Source organism: Helianthus annuus, chromosome 11 (assembly GCF_002127325.2).
Source record: "Helianthus annuus cultivar XRQ/B chromosome 11, HanXRQr2.0-SUNRISE, whole genome shotgun sequence".
In the NCBI taxonomy this organism is placed as follows: Eukaryota; Viridiplantae; Streptophyta; class Magnoliopsida; order Asterales; family Asteraceae; genus Helianthus; species Helianthus annuus.
In genome coordinates this window covers 45,947,477-45,954,331 of record NC_035443.2, presented here as the reverse complement: position 1 = coordinate 45,954,331, position 6,855 = coordinate 45,947,477, and positions in this window count along the sequence as shown.

The following is a 6,855-nucleotide window of genomic DNA, read 5'->3' as shown; positions in this document are numbered from 1 at the left end:
CGAAATTACTCAAGGACCGTCAGGCTTGGGTGAATCTGTTCAAATGAAAAACCTGACTTGCCGGAGTTCCCAGGTTGGGAAGCGCGGAACATGAATCGGCACATTTCTTGAGAAATTCACAGGTTGGTAACTGTGATATTTCGACTTACATGTGGTAAATCAGGGACATTAAGTTGTACTTGATTTTCTACAAGTGATGTTTGAGATTTAAAACTGAAGTTGTAAAATCTGTCATGTGTATGAAGAAAACAAGATGATGAGATAATCCCGAACCTACAAATGATTGGTAAACAAACTAATTTTTCCGGAAAAAACATTTTGATTAAAACAAACTTAAGTGTTTTGAAATCATAATGGGAAAATAGTTTGTTGTCAGGGGGAGTTCTGATTGTTTACGCCAAGGATGGCGAATTGAAGTGATTCGATATCATGTTGTCACGTTCTTGTACAGTTTGTTTTCAAACTTTCCCAGAAAATCAAAATTGAAACATATTTTGATTTTAGGGGGAGAAAAATTTAAAAAAAAAATTAGAAAATTTGAAAATGTCAAAAACATCGAAAAATTTAAAAATGAGTTTTGCTGAAACAAGAGGAAATGATAGAAAATCAGTGGATTATCACAGCATGCTAAAGATATGTAAAGTCTAAAAGTGATAAACGGTCTCACCAAAGATGTGATGATAGGCTCAGCTAGACTAGTAGACTTGCGATAACGATACAAACATAAAGAAAAAGCCTAGTTCTAGTGGGAAACATGATCAAAAGCATAGTACTTAGTTTTGCCCTTCTTGATTGTGTGCCTGCTCAGTAATTGCTGAATGCCAAAAGCATAAAAACTGGTTAAGTTTGTGAGATTTCACAACTTTACTAAAAGGACACTGTGATTGTGCATTTCATTTTGCAAAGATTTAAACTTGTTTTATTTCTTTATTTTGTTTAAGCATTGGACATCCTCTGCGTATACGTGAGTATCGACCTGGATGTTATTGCCTAAACGTTCTGCTTTATTTTCTTTGGTGTTTCGTTTAAGCTTTGGATCACCTCTGTGTATACGGAAGTATCGACCTGGTGGTTAAAGCCTAAACAACTTCAACTTATTTTTATTTTCTTATTTTGTTTAAACATTGGACTTTCTCTGCGTATACGGAAGTATCGACCTGATTGTTAATGTTTAAACATTCTGAGTTGTTTTCGCACAAATCACAGTTGATCAAAGTTTAAAGGCATTACTTGAGTTAGTGTATTGCATGATGAGGGGATATGCTGAGATCGTGGGGTCCATAAGAATGTAGTGCAAAATTAACAGACCTAAACGTATCGGTAAACATTTCGAAAGTTTTTAGATTGAGTTTATGTGGACAACAATATCGTCAATCAACGTGAATCGTTTAGAACTTAAAACGATTAAAAGCTTAACGGTGCTTGTGATGTGTCTAATAACTGATCTGATCTTCTTTCGCAAACTCACAAAAATTTGTTTGTGCATATTTCATTTCTATATTTAAATTTCTGTTTCATATTTTGAAAAATCCAAAAGATTTTCGACAACTGATGTTGAAAAGCTGATGTTCAAAATCTCAGAAGCTAAACAAGATGAACAGTTGGGTTGGTTAATTGAATTGAAATGTTTAAAATGATTCATTAAGATTGAATCAGAATTTAGAATGTTTCAAGTCTTGTTAATCAATTTTAAATGAGATAAAATTGTCAAAGGTTTAATTGATTCATTAAGATGAATCACAACATTGTTTGTTTATAAAAAGAATGTTTGAGATGTGTAGGTTTCTGATCCTGTTGCTACGGAAAGCCAGGAGATGCATCAGAACCTGAGGAGAGATTGAACTGAGAAAGCCAGGATTTGTTTTCAAAGGTGATAACAATTTCCAGATGTCGATCCCAGCTCGATGATAGGGGGAGTCTGATGAAAGTTAGAGTCTAAGGAAGATCCAGATAGATGATTCCAGGAAGAGTTCCTGAAGAAGACCGATCAAGATTGAAGAGTTGTTATGTTGAAGACTCTCACTGAAGATTCCGTCAACATTCAAGGGGGAGTCTGTTGGTGCAGTTGTCTATCGACTACATCTTAGTTCGAGTCTTAGCTTAGGGCTGATTGTACAGTGAACAAAAATCAAGAAACACATGAGTTAGATAGGTCCGCTTATATGTCAAGATAGTAGGTCCGCTTATGTGTCATCCATATAGGTCCGCTCATATGTCATCATGATAGGTCCGCTCATATGGTCATGTCCATATAAGCGAACCCATCAGGCCTATAAATAGGCACACATGAGCGGAACTAGAGAGCGGTTAGGTGGTTTAACGGCGAAGCCCTGCTGAATAGTCTCCAGAGCTTGTAAATTGTTATCAAGTGCAATAAACAGAGACAAATTAGTGAAATCAAGCTAAACAAAGACAGAATCAATGAATTCCGCCTCTGATTCTGTCTAATCACTCTTCTGATCGACTCGTCAGGTCGTCTAGCGTTCCTACAAAATGGAATAAGGGCATGGGTATAGATAGTTTTTGGTAAACCGTTAGGATCGTTTCTTTCTAAAGAGGGATCAATCTTGGCCATCCATGTGGGCTAATGGTATTCAAATACAAGCTCCAAGTCCAGATTCAATGTTTCTGACCTGGGATGCTATCGCGCCCCACGTAGGAATAGGCTCAGGCTTATGCGGCCTGGCTGGCATCTTTGGCAGATTGACAGTTTTGGTCCCTGCAGCCCAGAAACTTGTATTTTGATGCATTTTTGACACGTTTAAGCCTCGTTAACCTCATTTCAAGGCTCTAAAATGAAGTTAAAGTATAGGGAACTTAAAATATGCTCAAAAACATCTCGGATGTCGGTTCGTTTGGCCATATGGTTGCGTTATTCGGGTAATTACGACGGAAGTCGTAACGAATGCAAAAACGATCCAAATTAAGCGATGAATGGAATTTAATCATGCCAATCACTAAAATAAAATATTTTAATGATTACATAAATTTTTGGGTGTCCGGATATATTCAGAACGTAAGATATGCGCGAAAATGCAAACTTATGCACTTTTTGACGCTTTTAGTCCCTATTGATCAAATAAGTTTATTTTAGCATACCGAACCCCTCAAAGACTATTTCTAAGCTATGTAAAGGATATTTAGGTATGTTTAACTTATGATCAAGTTTCGGAATGTTCGTTACCATACAAATTGGTATAGTTTCGCAGTTTGACACAAATAGTCCCTGCGATCGAACAAACTTGTTTTCGACATACCAAACCATCCAAAACTTATTTCTAAGTTATGTGAAGGTTATTTAAGGTGTTTTAAGCCTATGTCACTATTCCGGAGTGTTTTTCGCGTTAAACTGATTACGTTTACGCATCAGTTCGCGTATAACTTTCCAGAAAGCGATTTAAAGCTCGAAATTGAACAAGAATTGATATGTGCAACAAATACACATATTTATACAAATCCCAAGTATGAAACACAATATTTCATTGGTTTGGTATTTGTTTGATGGTCGTAGTGACGCAGGTGTCACATAACTAACGGTTTAAAAACAATATATGTAAACAAGGTTCACACCCGGTTCAACAATTGCAAAGCCTAGGGTTACTAAATATTTTAGATTGATTCAATTGAATATGTCATTAATGGATTGCTATCACGAAGCTTAGGTGCCAATTGCTATCAACGCGTATAACAGACTACAATGCACTTCGTTACCTCAGACAAGTAAAACCTCTTGAAAGATAAAGCATAAATACACAAACTTATTTCGCAAAGTCAAATTTTATAATCATTCGATGACGTTCGTGCGGGTGTCTATATTTTTTGGTATATTTTTAGCTCTTTTTACTCGCCGATTTCAAGTTTTAAATTTATAAAAACATGATATTCTACTATCAGTCTACACACACGCTAGGGCAAGTGCACCCATCGCGGACGTAGTATAGTGATGGCAAGATACCAAGGTCGTCCAAGGACACAAGAGCTTTTAATACCGGCTTATCGTCAACGTCTAATCGAACCAAACTTTGAGGAAAGATTTTGAAATTAATAAAAAGATAAAAACATAAAATAAAATAAAATAAAAAACAGATAGACAAGAAAGAATCACTTGGATCCGACTTATCATTCATGTACCCTTTTGATGATTTCCGCACTTTGGGCATTTTAAGAGATTATCTTAGTTATAGTAGTAGGCCACTCTTTTGAAGGCGACGTTACCCTCAACCTAGTGGTTTGAGTTAGCAAGGATACAATCCCACTAGTTCGGAATATTGAAAGATAATTAAGTAAGTTATTAATGAAAAATGTGGTTGGCCCCCTTCCAGGCAGCGGTCACCCTCAACCCGTTGGTCCGAGTCAGCAGGGATACAGTCCTCGCGAGGTTTGTTTAAAGTCTTAATAGTAGTTTATGAATAAGCGGTTCAAGCGGTTTCTTACTCTCAGTCGGGCCAGTCATTCCCGGCCAATCCGTGGAGTAGTCCTAAACTTGAACCAGGTTCTCATAGGATCTATACACTGAAAGAGACATAGAATTACCCAACCACCCTTCTAACCCCCTTTCCAAGTAGTTAACATGCTTTATATAGACCGTAAATACATGAATATGTGAATAAACGATATATGAAGAATGGTTGAATGAATTCGCCTTCAATATAAAAAACTAATCATTAAAGTCATTAATACATACCCAATTAAAAAGTTGCCAAAGATTGGATATCATAAAAGAAATACATAAAAGATATGTCTTTAGCAAGTGATGTAAGAATTTAGCCAAATATGGCCATTGTTTGACAAAGATTCTTACTATCAATCTTAGATCCCGAGACTACACACACACTCTAAAAGATAGAAAATGGATGATGGTGGTGGATAATGGTGTTGCAGTGGTGGTGGAGTGGTGGCAAGTGATAGAGAAGTGGTTTGCCAAGGGATGAGTTAAAGTGAAACCAAGCATCCCTATTTATAGCTGAAAACAGAATGTCCACCATGGCCCGTGCCCGCTTGGCACGGGCCCGTGGCCATCAGTCTCTCTCTTCTACATTAACTATAGTGTCAGACTTGTACTAACACGGTCCCGTGCGTCAATGGCATGACCCGTGGCCAATGTACTTGCTGTACTTCTTCAGATTCTGGAAATCCAAGAGTTGACCACGCCCCGTGTTGCTTTAGCACGACCCCGTTTGAGCTTGGAATTTGTCTTTTGTTGTTGTCTCTTTCTGCTGCAGTGAATTCCCACCGGGACGGCCCGTGCTTGGTGAGCACGGCCTCGTGCCAGAGCTTTTGTTTTCGTTATTTCTTGGGTTTGGATGTGGATGGGGGCTCGGCAAGTTTGTCAATCCTTCTTTATAGCATTTTATGTTGGTTTTTGCTGTCTTTTTGCTTCTTTTGTTCTTTTAAGCTCTTTTAATCCTGTTTATTATAAAGGAACAAAAACACAAGTTTTTTCCAACATTAGTACTAGAAAAGGGTTGCTGTTATGCCGTATTTGATACAATGTATATATTGTATTTTAAACACATCAAATACCCCCACACTTGAATCTTTGCTTGTCCTCAAGCAAAACACTTTATTGGCTTCACACACCCAAACGAAATGAGTAGAAGAGAAACTTTCGGACCTATCTTTAGATTGTTGGGAATCCAAGTTCCAATTTATTTTCTTTTTATTTCATTTACATTCCTATTTGGTCATGACTTATTTACAACACAATTTAAGAAAAATTATTTATTTTTGGGCATAACATGCCTTTATAGAATTTTCTTTTTGGTTATATACATGTTTTACACACCTCACAAGTAATCACTAAACACTCGGCCGAAAATGTATAAGCGAGAACGCTCATACCCGATTTTGAAATTACTTCTTCTATAGGCTTGACAAGTAATCAAACCTCCTCCTTTTGACGTTTTTAATCCTTGTAGGTATTGAGAGGACTTTTAAAGGGTAGGCTAAGGCTCGGGTTGGTGTGTTTTATTTGGAAGTGGCTAAAATAGTAAAATGTCGGCTTTTGAAAAATTTATTTTGTTGTGACTTAGTTAAAACTACATGATTATAAGCAATATTGTTTTTGCTTACTTTATTCTAAGTAGCTATATAGTTTTTTTTTTTTTTTGAATAAATTAACTAAGTCACTTATTTTGTAATTTTCAATAGTGGCGCAGTTACTGAAAATAAAGGGTGTAAAAATAAAAAGGTTGGATTTTTTGGGTGATGGGTGGTTATTTTTGAAAAAATTTTGCGGCTTTAAGAAAATAAAGATTTTAAGGCTCATAATGGTTTGTCTATGGGGTATTATTATTATTATTATTATTATTATTACTATTATTATTATTATTATTATTATTATTATTATTATTATTTTGGGAAAAAGCAAGGAAAAAATAAAGTTTTTGGATGAAAAACGGGTTTTGGTCCTAATGCCTCTGTCATTTACTTACTTGGATTAGCGTCGGTAAGGACTTGGGGTGTATTGCTTTGGCAAGTTCTAGAGTTGTAAAAACCAAATGGGCTAATCACAACAGAAACGAAAATTTGAGCGATTAGTATATATGTGTATTTATGTTCAATAAAGGCTCAAAACTCACTTTTTGTGGGAAAATGGTTGTAGTGTAAAAACTTATATATAAACAAGTCAAGTTTTTACAAAGATTTGTTATGCCCATTTTTATAATTTTCTTTAATTGGTTCTTTTTATCATGACGTTTTTCGATGTAAATTAGTAAAAACATCATTTTTAGAACTTATCTACCCAACTAAACTAAGATAAGCAAAAGAAAGAAAATAAAGATTTTGAAAAAGTTTGGGCTGTTAAGCGGTTCCAAACGAGTTTTGTGTAAGGCTTGTTTTAGGACCTGTGAT